The 18,314-nt window shown below is 38.3% G+C and overlaps 1 long non-coding RNA gene across 3 annotated transcripts in view; it reads right to left on the bottom strand.

Moving 5' to 3' along the window:
• The window catches only part of LOC148970657 (uncharacterized), a 148,224-nt gene that overhangs the window by 93,386 nt on the left and 36,524 nt on the right, over window positions 1-18,314 (bottom strand). For 2 of the 3 annotated variants that reach the window (XR_016148052.1, XR_016148054.1), the window contains exon 2: window positions 1,513-1,628. The exons of the other annotated variant lie outside the window; for it this stretch is intronic. This is a non-coding gene — a long non-coding RNA (uncharacterized LOC148970657). The remainder of the gene's footprint in view (window positions 1-1,512; window positions 1,629-18,314) is intronic. 3 annotated transcript variants of the gene reach the window in all.

Genomic DNA, 18,314 nt, shown 5'->3' with positions numbered 1-18,314 from the left:
AATTGGGTGGGCCACACCAAACACGAGAATGCTGCCTCGAGGTGAATAGTGAGGGGAATTTATGTTTTTAAAATGAGACTCTTTAGCATTAGACCTAAGACAAATCAACCAAGACCCCTAATTTACAGTTACATCACGCAGGAGAAAATAAAGATCCTGTACAGAAACCCAGTGAGCTGTCTTGCTGTCTACTGCGTACAAAGAAGCGTAACCTGGTTTAGATTTACACTTGCAACGCTCTACACAGACAGCAACTTGAAAATTCAGAATTGAAGAACTGGTTTTGTTTCCATTCACAAGATGGAATTTGAACTAAGTGAATCTGTCTGTAAGGCCTATAAATCAACATTTTTGAAAGCTTTTTACATTTTTTAAAACAGGCAGCAGCTTGTATAAAAATTAAAGGATTGTTGGTTGTGAGTCAAATTAAATCTTCAAATTTCAAAGCATTGCAAACTTTTGTATTATTAAAAAAATGGCTTTACACTTGCAACGCTCTACAAAGACAGCAACTTAAAAATTGAGAATTGAGGAATTGGTTCTGTTTCAAGTTACAAGTTGTATTAAATTTCAATCAAATCGAACCTGTCCTTAATCTTCAAAATGTATAGCTTTTTAAAACTTTTTCAAAACCTTCAAAAAATAAGGTTGATCTCGTGCGCAAACTCGACAATCGACTACTGTGGGCTTCGACCGAAAACAGGAAAAAAATAGAGGTATGTGAGCTGGCTAAATTAACATCATTTTTATTAATATCTTTCACATTTACCGCAGTCAGATTGACCGTGGTCACTCTTAATAACACCACTCACAGGGCTGTGCACTCGTTATGACAAATCAAGGATGTTAAGAGGCTTGCCCCATTGAAGTCAACAGGGTGCGAATTTTAAAAAGCGGATAACACGGTGTAGGCAAAACCGATTTTTGTCATTTTTGTCTGTACTGACAGCACTCCAAATGTACAAAAAATGAGCTCAATGTTAAAATTGACCGGAGTTGTCCTTTAATTGTAGCTGTACTTCTTTGCATTCAAATTTAAATTCCACTTAAAAATTCAGAAACTGAATTGAATTTTAAAGGCACTGCCAGTTCAGTTCTGATTAGCACACAACTTTGGTTAGGAGATCACATTTTTATTGATATTTTCTACTGAAGATGCAGCCAGCATAATTTTATCTGAAATGGCCTTCACGTTGGAAACACCCTTATAATGCTGTCCAGCAAGGCAGCTCACTAAATCTAAACCAACCACTTCCAAAACACTCATATTAAGACACAAAACGCACAATATAACACCTCAAAATACTCTAATAAGGCATAACCCACAAAATTAGAAACTTTCTCTCACACGTCTCTCCCTCAGTGCTTTCACTGGAGCTTGAAGTTTATCAGATGTTCACACTTAATCATCTTTATCACAGACATGGGAAGAAACCAGACTCACTTTCCTTTCATTAGTGACAGGAAATTTGATCAATCCGATTAGCTTTCTTCATTATCCTCTTTATTTACCTCTCTCTCTCTCTCTCTCTCTCTCTCGTCTCGGCTGCTGACTGGCAGGTGGAGGGTGACGTGGGTGGCGACGGGGATGGGTGAAGTTTGAGCAGATGTCTTTTAAACCACCATAGCTGGAAATCAGAGAGTATTTCAGTGGAGAAAAAAAAAATTACAATAGAGCTGTTCAGAAATAATGTCAGTTTGTAGGCCAACCCGGAAGGCTAATTCACCATGGGGTCCAGTGGGAATTCTTAAATTTTAGAAAAGCAGTTTTTAATTTAAGAGTAAAATAAGGTCTGTGAAGAGACTTCACAAGGTCATACATGAACTCCAAGTCTTCTGAAGCCATGCTTAATAGACTAAACATCAAATGTGCTGCTATGAAAATAAATAACAGAATACAGGTGTGGAACGACATGAGGGATTCAATGAGAAAATTTTAGTTTTTGGCTGAACTATCCCTTTAATACAGAGTGTGAACAAGGCCAAAGTTAAACCGATCATGTCCCAAATCTACCTGTGAAAATCCCTGCTAATTATATGAAAAAATACTAACAGTGCATTTATCTCCACATGGTCTCTGTCACGCTGTTTCTCTCCCTCTCTGCCTGTCCCCTTTTCTGATGGACATATAATGAAGAAGGTTCACCTTACACTGACAGTAAGGCTGTGTGTTTGGGTGTTCCTGGCCTGTGGTCTTGCCTTAGGCTAATCACCTTGATGTCATGGCCAAGCACATGCAATTACCTCTCCTAATACAGATACAAAAGTCCCCTATACGCGCCAATGGTCCAACAGAAAATGCATCCTCCTCTCTTAGACTGTGTGTAAAGATGATGTCGAGTACTTTGCAGTTATGTTGACAGTACTTGACCTCTGATGAAGACAGCAAGATATATATATTTTTGTAACTTTTTCTTCACTGAATCCACTCCAATTCATTTTAGTGAACAGTATATATATATATATATATATATATATATATATATATATATATATACACACAGTATATGTACTGTATATATACGGTATATATATATGGTATATATATATATTAGGGCTGTCAAACGATTAATCGTGATTAATCGCATCCAAAATAAAAGTTTGTGTTTGCATAATATATTTGGGTGCACTGTGTATAATTATTTTGAATCTATATAAATACACACACATGCATGTATATTTAAGAAAAAAATATTATTTATATGTAAATATTTATATATAATATAAATTATATATATATATAAAATAATTATACACAGTGCACCCATATATATATATATATATATATATATATATATATAAAGTGCACCCATATATATATATATATATATATATATATATATATATATATAACACTGTTAGTATATTATATATACTGCATGTTATATATGTTAAGGTGTTATAATCTGCCGTTTTAACGATTGTGCTTTTATCTATAAGCATAGGCTGTATAACCCATTACATTCTGACAGGAATCCAGTTGTAATTCAGGCTAACACACCCTTAAATCCGAACTTCTATTGCTGACTCAGCACTGAATGTAATAGATGACTATTCAGACAGGAACCAGGAACAGAAACCCAAGGGCATATAAGTAGCATATCATGCGGAGAGGTAATAGTTATTCACCAATTAGCCGGAGCTAGAGCCGTGTTTCTGCAGCGCTTCATAAATTACGTCAGGACCATCTCAGGCTCACATCTATACAGTACAAAAAATGATTATTGGAGTGATGAAGGTCTTGTAGACATAACTGTGGGCAGATTAGAGATTGTGATTGATTATATATATATATATATATATATATACCAAATGATTGATATTATAAGCTTGTACATATGAAATATATGATATATAGTGCATATGATTGATTTCAGCAGCAGAGAGGGATTCATAGTCTCTTGAGCTCCAGAAAGAAGAGTCTGCTACTCTTCATCATTTAATAACTGCCATGCCGCATAGATGTATCAATGCTGTTTCACTTTGGCTTTAAATACAGCATGATGAAACACTATAGTATATTCAAAACAGTATGTCAAAGATGCCTGCATGCCGTCTAATTGATGTTGGACTTTTGAAGTGTTTAGGCCAAAACAAGGGTATGTACAGACTGAACACCAATACGCATCGCACGTGCATGACATCATCTTCAGAGGTTCACGTTTTTGTAGTTTACACAAAGACCATTTTCAAAAACGTGCAACCCATTTACAAAAGTTAACATTATCAGGCACCCAAAACACTGTTGTCGTGTAAATGAACGGCGAAAACGCAAACAAAGTTTTACGTTTTTAGTTGAAAACAGTGTTGTGTAAACAGCCACCAAGTGGCACAGTGTGCTAATCTGCTTTTAAAATATAGCAAATTTGTCTTGATAATTCCATACTGGCTTATATACATAGTTTACTCACCCCCATGTCATCCAAGATGTCCACGTCTTTCTTTCTTCAGACGAAAAGAAATTGAGGTTTTTGATGAAAACATTCCAGGATTGACCCTTATTCATCATCTGGTGTTGTTTAAAGCCCTTGAAAACTCTCATTTGGACCTTGAACCATTTGGTTCCCAATTAAGTCCATTATATGGAGAAAATCCTGGAATGTTTTCATCAAAAACCTTCATTTCTTTTCGACTGAAGAATGAAAGACATGGACATCTTGGATGACACAGGGGTGAGTAAATTATCAGCAAAAGTTTTTTTTTTTTTTTAAAGTTAACTTCTCCTTTAAAAGTACATACTTGCTAGCACAATATTCTTCATACTTGCAAGGGACTTAGCCTATATCAGTGTATATATGAAGAGTTCAGATGCAAAAGCCTCTTAATGCCATTTGAAATTTTCTTCTTTAATGATGATTTTTATCAAACTTGTATATTTAAGTTCAGTAATTTCACTTAAATAACAATTGCCATTTAAGTGAAATTACTGAACTTAAATATACAAGTTTGATAAAAATCATCATTAAAGAAGAAAATTTCAAATGGCATTTAGAGGCTTTTGCATCTGAACTCTTCATATGTAGAAAAGCATGTTAAAGCTCTATATGTGGGGAATTTTTGTTCAGTTGGTTTCCTAACCATGAAAGTAGCCTATTGAGTAAAGTAAAAAAGGTTATTTCCAGGCAGTTTGTGGCCTTGTTGCGGAAGAAAGTTTTTATTAAGTCTTCAGGAAACTCTTGAATGTAAATGCCAAAGCATACAAGAACCAAATCCATGACAAATGGGCATATGTGAATGAAGGCATTGGGGAAAATTATAATCAGCAGAAAGGCCATATACTGTATGAGCGCCAGTATCTGTAGGAGGCTAATTTGGCTAACTTTAGCGTCTAAACGTCTCGTTGGCAGGGTTTCACTTCAGGTGAAGGGAGGTGAAGAGTCAAAAACACTTGCCAGAACAATCAGTGCCGTCTCCTTCAGTGTTTGTCTTGCAGAGCTTCACATCCCCTCTGGACTTCAGATACGAGGAGAGAGATACCTGTCAGCACGAAGCTCTCCTCCTCTGCCCATCTGTTTCCAGCCATCAAAGGCGGCGTCTTCAATAGCAACCCTTTACCTCATACCAGAGCACAGCGGGGGGAGGCTAGGTTAGGTACGACAAAACGGAAAATGGGAGGGTTACGTTCAGGCGGTCTCTCGCCTCCATAACCCTGATAATGCGAGGATGCATACGAGACATGTTTGAGCATTAGGCAAAAGGGTCTCGGGGGGAAGTGGCTGTCGATACAGTGGGGAGGGGGCTGTCAAATACGACGAGCAGTCAAATTTAAAGCTAACTGGACTGCAAATGCGTTTTCAATCCTTAGGGTTGTGGAGAGTTTGTGCAATGGCTGTTTATGGTTAAAAGGAAAGTACATCAAAAATTAAAACTGCCATCGTTTACTCACCCTCATGTTGTTGCAAACCTGATTGGATGTAGTGGAGTTTGTGATGCTGAAAGAAAAGAGGTGTGATAGTGACATGGTGGTGATTAAATCAATTTTATTTTTGGGTGAACGACTACTACACAATGACACTCGACTAAAAGTCATTTGTGGTTTCCAGATCGGTAAGTATTTTGTTTTGAAGAGCAAAAAAATTGGCAAGTAGGCAATAGATATAAATAAAGCCTAGGTATAAATGCTGGCACGGATCCATAAAAATAAATAATAATAAAAAAGTAAAGCTTGAGCAGCTTTTTAAGCTAAAAGTGAGCTATAAATAGACTCTGTTCTTCAAAGAAAGAGCCATAATGAGTGATTGAGGAGCATAGCAAAAGAGAGGGAGGGTTGGTGGAGAGAGAAACGAGATAATGAACAGAAACAAGCCTCCAATATATTCCACACAGATAAAGAACACAGCAGAGGAGCAAAGTCAGTTTGTTTCGGAGGTTTTGCGCATTTCGACTGAATATCTAAAACAAAGCCATTTAAAACAAGACTTACAGACTGGTAGAACTTGGTTCTGAGCCTAAGCAAGAATTTGTGTTTGCTTTGTGCGTGTGAATATTTTTAATATTTTTTTTACACATCATTGCTATGATTAATAGGTGCAACAAAACTCTAAAAACAAGATGTAACTGGTAAAGCATTGCACTATAGCAATAGCTAAATCAATGTCTAGATTCGCATTCGCATGGAATTCATATTAATATACATTCTGATAACGTGTATACTTGCTTTGAAAAAAAACACACAGCATTTTGCCAAGTGGGCAAGTGGGTTTTACTTTACACCAATTTGCAAAATGTATTGTAGCCTACTACATATTCCAGATACTATCTATGGATTAATAGTGAGCGTGGTGAGAAGTTGACAGAATCACTCATTAAACAGTAAATGGAGCAGAAAATACGCTTTCATTCACTCCCTGAAGACTTCCAAACAAACGCTATGTGTAATGACTGAACTTGCTAAAAGACATAATGTGAAAAACCACAATGGAATTAAGCTGTTAATTATGAGCGGAAGACTACCTTGTACACAAACATGATCTTTTACAAGACAAATGAAGCCTGGAATCCTTGATTTAAACTTCTAATGGGCAAGACCAGTATACATAGATCGCAATGAGCAGAGCACATGATGCATTCTTGCTGCTTCCTCTGGTGAGCTCAGCGATGGTGTGAAGAGCGGGCTAATTACTCAAGGCCAGAAGACTGGCAGCGACCCACGCTCTGATATCTGCTCCTTTTAACACACCCAACTGGCGAGTCGCAAGCCAGCTGGGGATTTAGGCGCTAAAGAATCACGTTGACCATTTCTGCCAGTTGCGTCCCGTTTTTTTTTTTTTTTATTGTCTTGTAACCAAGACAATGGCTCATCAAGGCAAGTGAGACTGCATTGTGCAAATGAATTGGCTTGGACGCTGCCTCCACCTGCTCCTCAATGTGTTCGTGAAGCGCCGCTATTGTGGACTAAAAAGACGGCGGGCATTTTAATCCAATTCTGCTGGAATTGTTTTTAGTCTGAGGATAGAGGTCCTTTTATTCATCATTTCGTTTTGTGTTTTTCGTCTCAGAGAGATGACATACTGACCCATATTTGAATGATGGTGGCAAGAGGCAATAGGAAAGTTTCTGACCTTAGCCCTCATTGTGTGCGAATATGACAGCTTTAAAAGATGGAAAAGAAAGGTATGAGGGGGTTTAAAGTCAACTTGCCTTGAGTTTTTAAAGCCTTTTATAACAAAACTGTTCTATGGCAGTACCAGTGATAACATAAAATAGTAATTTCATGAACCATAGTAATATCATGGTATTAGAGTCAATCCTAAAATGCACTGATTTTTTCATTTCTCAATCATACAGTCTTAAAAAAAACTTAAATGAAAAAAAAGTATGAATATAAAGAATAGTAAGTTCACAAATGTAGTTCTTTTGATCTTCCTTTACATCGAAGAATCCAGAAAAAAATGGACAATAAACAAAAACAAAGCAGTAAAGAAGATATTGAGGCTAGCGTATTTTTCCAACCATTTTCAATGGGAGCGCTGCATTTTTAAAACAACAGCAAGTGTAACTGGGAGTCTATTTCACGCTGAGCGTCGCCGAGAGTCAAAGAATGTTCAATTTTGGTTATATAAAGCGCTCAGTCATGACTGTCCATCAAGATGTCCATCTAGCGCATATTTACATACAGTAGCTTACTGTAAACAGAAGAGAAATTACGTAATCTCCATCAGAACTTTCTGATATTTACATACAGTATCTTACTGTAAACAGAGAAGAGTTTGTCATCTCCATAAGAACTTTCTGATATTTACATACAGTAGCTTACTGTAAACAGAGAAAAGTAATTATTATGTCATCGACATCAGAACTTTCTGATATTTACATATAGTAGCTTACTGTAATTACGTCATCTCCATAAGAACTTTATGATATTTACATACAGTAGCTTACTGTAAACAATGAGTAATTATGTCATCTCCATAAGAACTTTCTGATATTTCCATACAGTAGCTTACTGTAAACAGAGAAAAGTAATTATTATGTCATCGACATCAGAACTTTCTGATATTTCCATACAGTAGCTTACTGTAAACAACAGAGAAAAGTAGTTATTATGTCATCGACATCAGAACTTTATGATATTTACATATAGTAGCTTACTGTAATTACGTCATCTCCATAAGAACTTTATGATATTTACATACGGTAGATTACTGTAAACAGAGCAGAGTAATTACGTCATCTCCATAAGAACTTTATAATATTTACATACAGTATCTTACTGTAAACAGAGAGGAGTAATTAGCTCATCTCCATAAGAACTTTCTGATTGGCCCAAAGGAAACTTCATACATCAGCATTCTGACTTCGTACGTGCTCATTATTCACACACAGCATCGTACTGGTAATTTACTGTCAATGTTACAACTCACACTGGTAAATTGCCAGAATCAATTTACAGGTTTTTTTTTTAAAGGTCCTGTTCACACATCATCTCTAAACGGTAATTTACCAGTAAAGACTGCATGCGTCAAAGGGGCTAATTTCATCCCGTTTTCTATAATATTATCAAAAAAGACTATAATAAGAGGTTATATAATTGCCAATCTCTCACTAAGCAATGGCACATTTAAGTTCTTCATTTCCATCCTGTTATGCATTCTGAGGTTGGCCAGAAAATATTCCTGAAACATAAAAAAAATATTAAAAGCTATATTTAAACCTATTTTGCTTCATCTCTTTGTCTTTCAGTCTCCACATTACATTTGGACACATATATTCACATCTGGCTTTCCGGATAGTTCTGCACTCCTTGCTTTGTCAGCTTCAATGTTGCAGCACCCAGCAGCCAGCGGATCAGTGTTGCCAGGACACAGGAGGAAATGGAGAGGGGTAGAGAGCTATTCATAGTGCCCACACCAGGGAACCATCAGACAGAGGGTGCCAAGAGCTGTGCTGAGATCAGCAGGAAACCAGCCGACATGAATCCACAGCAGCTGTTTCACTGCGCGGAGAACAGTTGCACCATCCATGGAGTAAGTCGGCTTATCTGAATCCATAGCTGGGCTTCAGTTCAGTCTTGGTGGACTTGCCCTTTCTGATTTGCCCAAATCCTTTAAGGCTCAAAGATACACTGCATAATCCCAGGTGTTGAGAGAATCACGGGCACGTCGAGGCGACCCTGTGGACAACAGCGGCACCCTACAGATCGAGAAAGCAGACAACCTGCTGCGAGCCCTACGCATGCCTCGGCCCGCCAAACTCCCCGGAGATCCCCGGTACTCTCGGCTATCAAAGTCATCTGTGAGAAATATCGAGGAGGCCGACAGTAACCGTATTGCTGCCAAGAATGTCACATCTCTTAGACCTAGATAAAAGACGAAGTGCAGGGTTTTTTTTTTTTCAGAGTTAGATAGAAACCCTTTTCCAGAGGGGCACAGCAAGTCAATGCATTCTCAGATGTTAAGCGTAGGAGTTTCTTTTTAACAAGCTGCGGTCCTGAGAAATTCAGAGTCGTGTAGGTTAAACACAACCCACTGGAACAAAGAACCGAGACGGAGCACAATTAGCAAATCAATAGCTATATAACACATGGGGTTCCAGCTCAGTCCACACGTCATTGTTAGGATTTATTTCTGAACTATGCTAATTATTAAAACTAAAGTGTTCTTTTTTGAAAACCACTTCAGCAGAAAGAACAGCATTGATTTGTTTTCTTGCTTATCAAAAGGCAGTAAAACAAAATTGCCACAAAAAAAAAAAAAGTAATAGGAGCTCCACTGAGAAGACACACCAGGAATATAACCGTGCACGTTCACATGAGCTGTCTTGAGTTTACAAATATCTAGTTAATTTAATGCGTCAAATAGGACGTTTTTAATTGGAAAGTTCTCCTATGATGAAAAAAAGGGCCAATGTAAGGCAATGTCAGACAACTAGGGATTCTGGTAAAAAAAAGTTTCAGCTAAAGTTCAGTTAAAAGTAGAGCAGCAAGTGCTTCTCATGGTTCGGCTTTCTACATGATAAAACACTGTTAGAACTATGCGAATCAAGCAAGGTTTCTTTCCACATTTTTTAAAGAAATTTTGGAATATAGCATTAAAACAAAAAATGATAGATGAAAAAAAAAAAAAAAAAATCATGTTTGCCAGAAACGCGGGGGATATTCATTTACTAAAATCCATGTCGTCACAACACTGACAAAAACACTCCAGACAGACCATTACAAGGGCTGATGTCCAACATCAAATAACACTGATTTCTGAGAAAGGCCTGGTAACTTCACAACACCCTGAACAGTGTCACTGAGACTCTAGATGTTATTAAAAATTGACAGATAACAAGGTTGAAGTTTTGTAGCAGTCTGCGCTCCTAGCCAAAAGACAGGTGTGATCTTTAGATAAAAGTGTTTGCTAAAATGTGTGGGTCTCAACAGGTTTAATTAAACAACAAATGTATGTACAACCAAACTTTGAAATGTTTTAATAAATAATAACAATAATACATGTATATTTTGACAATGATCATTATTAATACATTTTATAGTTTGGTTTTAAGGAAATTTTACAGTACTTTTGTGCAACAATTTGGTACCGTTTTGGGTCACCAATAATAATAATAATAATAATATAAAAATGTATCTTCTATTACTTTTGGAAGACTATTTAATCTGAAGCAACTAATAAATCCTACAGAGCCCCTAAAGGGACACGATGATAGTAAATAAAAAGGACGGGAGGAAAAAATACATTTCAAAGCTTTTCTGTTCTCTTACAAAACTTTTGTTCACTTGCAAAGCATTCATAGTTACAAGTTATACGAGGTGGGAGAAGAACCTTGATTTCAGGTTTCTCTAAACTTTTACAATAGGATGCAAAGATTTTCTGATTGAACACAAGGTTTCTTGGGGGAACGCAATACTTTTGCAAAAGAACACCAAAACATTCCCCCATTTTCACATAAAAGATGTAAGCCAATTCCCAGACTAAAATCAATGTTTGAGTTTTCTTTTCATTTAAAATATCACTGCTACTTAAATGTCCTAATTGAACCAAGGCATTATCCTGACTTAATCTAAGCCCTGCCCGTGAAACCAGGCCTTTGAAAAAAATTCATTAATCTCATTCTTCATCTAATTTTGTTTTCATCGCCATGTTCCCTTGGGGGCTCCATAGCATCTCACTAGTTGGAAACCCCTGTACTAAATTAATACATATACTGCCTTGCAGTTTGTTTTAATGATTTCCCACAATGCAAAAACCTAGTTACACATTTATGTAATGGGGTTACGGATAGAGCAGTACTGCCAGACAAAGAGGTATCGGGGAGCAAAGGAGAGCATTGTGCCAGCGAGCACCGTCTGTACAATAAATCTCTCCAAGCCTTTAAGTATCTCTTACACTATGTCTCCCAGAACTCCTCCGTTTCTCGTAAGTTTACAGTACCTTAAACTGCACTAAAGGTGAAGCTGCTCTTGAAATTGATGAATTGGCTTCCTATTGTCCTCCCTGATGGCTTACTTTTGTGGAGCCAATTCTTTTGTCCCGGTCTATCAGCCGCTCTTTCTGAATGAGAGGCTCCGGCGCGCCTAGAAGTTTCATAGCCGGAGCCGTTGACGGGCGGCTGTGGGCCATGCGTGAAGCTCGCCTCTAATGGTTGGCCGCGGAGTGCTTCGGTGGGGCTGACAGGTCCCTGTGTCTCTGTGGACAGGTTCAGGACTGACACCTCATCCATCTCTGTCCCTGAGGGGGCTCTTGCTTCTCGCTTTAATGACAGGCGAGCGGTCTATATATTTGTGTGCGTATAGGAGCGCGTGGATGGGGATCCTCGCCTGTAGCGCCACAGGCTCTGTCAGAGCTCAATTATCTCCCATGAGCCTCTCTGCTCAAGGTGACTGCAGAGCTCAGGGTTAATCTCAAGTGATGTCGTGGCTCACTTCGGGTGAGATGATGTCTGGAACACAACAACACCCTATTTGATCTCCTATGCAAATATACATTTGATCTCCTAATACAAATGTGCTAGCCTGGATGCCAGCCCGAATTCCGCCCACAACATTTTTTGGACGGGAAGTTTGGTCTGGACTCGATCAATTATGATCGGTTCAGAAATCACCGGGCCAATCAAATTGCCAGGGCGGGCTTTATACGATGATTAACAGGTGGTCTTCAGTAACGTAATCCTCACGTCATCAAAGTGCGCTTGTCAAAGATGACTGCAGCTGGTAAAAAAAAAAAAAAAAAAAAAAATCGACAGCGCATTCATTTTAATAGACAAACAGAGAACTGCAATCAAGGCATTTGTCGATCGGAAAGATATTTTTGGCGTCCTTCCTACATGATTTGGGAAAAGTGTAACTTATCAGCTGGCTCTGACGGTCGTTAAGAAGATGGGACGTAATGAAAAGCCTGTGGTCGTTGTGGTTTCTCCTTTGGTGGCACTCATGGAGAAGTAAGTAAAAGAAGTAACATTTGTTATTTAACTTCTAAAATAAATAAAGTAGGCTACGTTCTGTATTTGAAAACTGCGCTATGCAAAGGAGTTGACTTATGCGTTGCTCTGATTGGTTGGTAGGTCTACCGACTATCCAATTGAGTGCAGAGGTTTTTTTTTTTTGTCCTGGTTCGGTTACACGCCTCATAATCAAAGCCCAATGGAGGAGTTTCAGACTCATATTCTTTCTTAAATATGAGCATGACGAAGTCAGGCTACAAATGTGCATAAATCCCCCAATAAAGTCAGTTTCAACCTCTAACTAACTAGTTCGTTCATGGGACAATGTTTCTTCCTGGTTTCCACGTCAGCGCGGTTTGATTCGTTAATAACGGAGAAATGTGAATGTTTCTCACTAGATCTCGCAGCGATGTTATTACTTCAGTGGCGAATTCAAATCTTTACTGGATTTGGCTTTGTAGTAACAGTGCTGATGATCAAGATCGGCTCCCGCATCAACCACACAATAACGAGTAGCTCAGTTTCGTTCCGCTTACATTACATTTGCCATTTGATGTTGGGCAATGTTGTGGCCACGCCAGCGTTTCTTACATTATGAGCGCGCTTGTCCGTGCCAACATTTGAAATAACAAAATTTTGGTCGACAGGAAAAATGGTCGGTTCAAAAATGCGTACCGAAAACCAAACCGAAAGCCTCGTACCAAACGGTTAAATACGAATACGTGTATCGTTGCACCCCTAATGGCAACTAACAATGACCAGGAACTCGGGCAAACGGGAATGGAACAAAACCACACAAACAATGAAACTAAACATAACACTTACAATACAGCAAGCCAACTTCTTTTACGTCTCATGTAAATACATGTTCTGGTTGATGACTGAGGTGTTTTTTGTCTAAACGTAACATTGAATCATTAGGATGGATCCAATACTAAGACTGTTTTTTAACGGCAACGCCACTTGTTAATCTTAAACATATTTCAGCTTAGCATGTTCAAACTAAAATAGAGCTGTTAATGATAATGGTGTAATTATCACCCTGATTTTGAATTGGAGTGGTGACAAACATGGCAACATGACTGTGGGGGAAGAGCCTCAGAGGAGGGTTACATGTAACTTGTTTATGTGAGTGTGTGTGAGTGTGTGTGTGAGGGTCTGAGGAGGCAGGGGACTCCTTTAACACAGCAGTGAGCTCTCATTAAAAGCATCTTTCTCTTGGCCGGCAGTGGACGCTGTCAGCTGTTCGCTTCCACTGCATGCAAATAAGCCTAATTAGTCTGCGAATCTTCAGAGCTTCCAAACGGTAGTATTTCAAAAAGGCAAATTTCTACTCTCACCATGACAAAAATCTCCCGGCTCTCCTGGGGAACATTATTCATGCCTTTAAAAAAAAAGCATTATTCATGTGTTTTTGATCTAACAGCGAGTAATTTGATAAAGTATCCGTTTCTTTTATATCCAGATTCTTTTCGTGTCGGCCATGGATCTCACGCAAACATCACACATACATCACAGAAGTGGCAATAAATATGTCTAAACAGGGTGAAGTGAGCTGTCAATCATTTTGATTAATGACCGGCGTGTTTCTAAATGTGTGTGATCCAAACTGTGTAGTCAGCAGGTCGCGAGGCTGTGCTGAAGCTTTCTCTCAGTGATTGAGACTACGGGTCGCTTTAAATGGGAACATTTCCTGAGGCGGGCGTACTGACAAACATGCTCTACAGAGACTCCTGCATACGTTTGACACTTCACATCTAGATCGGTTTTGATGTTGCTGAATGTGGACAAGCAGGAATAAAGAATTTGAAAGTAAAAGTTCAAAAAAAAATATAGCTGCGAGCAGCGATGGCGGGCCCAAGCCGGTGGCACCGCAACCCCGGTTCCTTAAGTTACCTAAAGGCACCCGGGTGGCGGTGCCGAAAGCTTTGGCCCTTTCATGATTAAATGTTAAAACGGCTTGCCATACTCTGTCATTTCGACTAGTCAAAATTATGTTACAGATATCTTAAATGATAATACAAACTATCCAAAATGTAATTACGACTAGACAGAAAGACGTTGTTGATATCTACAATGTTAATTCCGGATAGGCAAACTTAGCTTTTAAATGTTAAAAGGGCTTGCCATACAGGGACGTAGGCTCAGAGAGAGGCTCACCATATTCAAACCAAAATATCGGACTTCCTCTTGGTCCGAGCTAATGACTATGTAATAGAAAGTTGTCCGGCTTGAGGAGTAAAATGTATATACCGATTTTTGTAACTGTAGATAAAACTAACAACCCCACTTTTGTCAAAAGGTGGCGCTATTTAGTCCTTGCACCATGCCCGTTTCTGAAACTTTGCACGTCTACTGGCTAATAAATGTGATGTATCTGTTGAGTTTCAAGCAATTTCAATTTCAATTTGACTGTTGAAAAGAAGTGCGCCGATTAGATACTCAGGATCGGTATCGGCTCTGACACTGCCATCTTTGACGAGGCTGATTCAAATTCTATATTGTGCATATACTATTCTATGTAAGGCACAAAGGCACAAAAACTTTCTAAAGTACCATAAAGTTTTTGTGTACTGTATTATAAGTGTTCTGAAGCTATTATGTGATATAGAAATTAATATTTAAGTCATTAAATTCAAGAACACGTAAACTTTTCCCTCTCTGCGCCTGTCAGTCATTCTCCATTCAGCATTCAAACAGCACGTCGCATTCGGTTACAGTCAATGATGAAACGATCTTCAAGATGATTCAATGTTAATCCTATTATACTGAGTCTTTAAGATAAAGGTCTAAAGGTCTATATTTTCGAATGAAGAAACTTTTTCTTGCTGGACTTTATTGCTGTAACTTAATCGTGTTACTTTCTACCGGGTGTCAGACGCTGTCGGTTAGATCACAACACTAGAGTCAGAGCACTATAATTGTTCTTCACGCACACAGTAACTGAAATTTAAAACCTTTAAAAGAAAAGGCTCAATAAACTATTGCATAGATAGATAATGTATAATACACTGTTCATAAATATGTATTTCCTTTGTGCTTTGAACTTTTCAATACGGACTCAATGCGCTGTAACTTCATGTGGCTTCAAGCACATCATTCTCCGCTCGGGATGCACATAAGTGCTTTGTGCTGCACCGTATTAGAGCCGTAATATCATAATGCAGTGACGTAATAACAGATTATTAATTGCCTTTCAATTATATGTTGCTGCGTCATTAAACATCTGTCCTATGCATTTCAAACATTTATAGCAGCCATGGCTACATCTTTTTATGATTTTTGTTATCTTGTTTTTCATGAATGTATTTTTTAAAAATAAGAGCAATGTGTATTATCTATTATTAATATAGTTTATAATAGCATTTTTGTCATAAATTATGACAAAGTAATCATATGATCCACCAGCGAGGAACCAGCAGAACAGAGTGAACATTCTTTCTGTTTAGTTCAATCCTACTTAATAGGAATTTATTTAAAATGCTCGCTCTACTCCACACCATTAATGTCTTGTGCGGACATCCGTATTTTGACTTTCGGTTTTAAGTAAGCGATTTAAAAGCTCCCAAGTCCCAGCGGAGTCACACGTTGATTAACCGGTGGGAATATACACAATAGGCCTACCTGATATTGAACACAAGAGGGCAGTATAGCACTACGTATGACTCAGATTATTATTTTTTTCTGAATTTTACAACAATTCTGGCTGTTTTTGAACGTAAACATAATTCTTAAATGAAAAAAGGGAAAAATTGGGGAAGTTATAATATTTGTATAATTTAATTTAGAAACAAATGATGTATAATTACATTTTTAGAAGATATGAGGCTTTTAGTGTTTACTTTTTTGACATTACTTTAATCTTTTGCCATAGTTGCACATGTCTACTGGCTAATAAATGTGATGTATCTGTTGAGTTTCAAGCAATTTCAAGCATGCTAAGAGTCCCAAAAGCATCAAAAAAGAATGTTAAAGTTTGTTTCGTTGCCACGGCAACAGTATCAAAGATATCAAAAATTCATTCACAGGTCTACATCTGCCGTGTATTTACATTATACAGATGAAGTTTGAAGCAAATCGGGTAAAAATAAGAGAGTGATTTCAAAGCATTTTGAAAGTGACACACTTCCTGCTGCCAGTTGGTGGCGCTATAACTTTGACTCACAATAGTCACATCCATGTGATCGGTCTCTTACAGCGAAAACACTGCTGAAGTTTCATCAAGATCAGTTAATGTATGCTGAAGTTATAACAGACATCCTGTTTCATGTTTCTCGCCATAATTTCGTTTCCTCGCCACGGCCAAACCGTTCGAGATATCAAAAATCCCATGGCACTTTTTCATCCTTAATGTCTTGACTTCACGCTGATCGAGTTTCGTCGAATTTGGTTCAGTGCTCTAGGAGCAATAATTTAAATTCCATTGCATATGTTTTAAACACAACCCTAAATAGCCAACTTCCTGTTGGGCTGGGGTAAAAAGTAAGAGTGTGAAGTATATATGAAACGATGAGATCTATATGTGTACCAAGTTTCATATTATTACATGCAAGTGTGTTTGATTTATGGACCAAATTTTCAGACCAAGTTTATTGACCAAGTTAATCTGATTAATAAACTAATTATATAAAACTATTGTCAATTCACTACAATTAAACTAGTTATATGCCTTTACTTATAAAAAATAAAAATAAAAACTTATTTAAAAAATACCAGGCTTGAGAAATGTATTTTCTTTATGCAGGTCATACACACAGCAGTGAAATGGTTAAGCCCCCTCCCCCTGCACACACACACAGACAGCCAGCCAGCCAGCCAGCCAAAGACACAGAGACACAGAGACATGTAGGCTCAGACTGGCCATATTCAAACAAAAATATCTGACTTTCTGTAGGTCCTAGCTAATAAGTGTCAATTAGAAAGTTGTCCGGCTCGAGGAGTACAATATACGTACCAATTTTTGTAACTCTAGTTAAAACTAACCACCCCACTTTTGTCAAAAGGTGGCGCTACTGAGCCCTCACCACGCCCGTTTCTGCAACTTTGCACATGTCTACTGGCTAATAAATGTGATGTGTCTGTCGAGTTTCATGCAATTTGAAGCATGCTAAGGGTCTCAAAAGCATCCTAAAAGCATCCTAAAAGAAGGGTAAAGTTTGATGCATCGCCACGGCAACAGTTTCAAAGATATCAAGAATCCATTCACAGGTCTTCATCTGCCGTATGTTTACATTATACATATGAAGTTTGAAGCAAATCGGGTAAAAATAAAAGGGTGATATCTAAGCATTTTGAAAGTGACACACTTCCTGCTGCCAGTTGGTGGCGCTATAACTTTGACTCACAATAGTCACATCCATGTGATCGTCCTCTTACAGCGAACACACTGCTGAAGTTTCATCAAGATCAGTTAATGTATGCTGAAGTTATAACACACTTCCTGTTTCACGTTTCTCGCCATAATTTTGTTTCCTCGCCACGGCCAAACCGTTCGAGATATCAAAAATCCCCTCGCAAACTTTCATCCTCAATGTCTTGACTTCACGCTGACCGAGTTTCGTCGAATTTGGATCAAAGCTCTAGGAGGAGTATTAAAAATTCCATTGCGAGTGTTTTACGAACAACCCTAAATAGCCGACTTCCTGTTGGGCTGGGGTAAAAAGTAAAAGCACGAGGTATAGATGAAACGATGAGACCAACATGTGTACCGAGTTTCATATTATTACATGCAAGCGTGTTTGATTTATGGACCAAGTGTTCGGACCCCGTTCCAGGGGGCGCTGTCGAGCCCCCCTGCCACGCCCGGGTACCAGCTTCAGCCCGGCCCTGATGGCCGCGGGTTCTGACCCGTGTGCAAAGTTTCAAGAGTTTTCGAGCATGTTAAGGGCCCCAAAAGTGCCCGAATAGTCGTATAAATAATAATAATAATA

This window comes from Pimephales promelas, chromosome 20, assembly GCF_988280905.1.
Source record: "Pimephales promelas chromosome 20, fPimPro1.hap1.1, whole genome shotgun sequence".
NCBI lineage: Eukaryota > Metazoa > Chordata > Actinopteri > Cypriniformes > Leuciscidae > Pimephales > Pimephales promelas.
The sequence above is the reverse complement of the archived record's forward strand: the minus strand, read 5'-3'. Positions and strand labels throughout refer to the sequence as shown.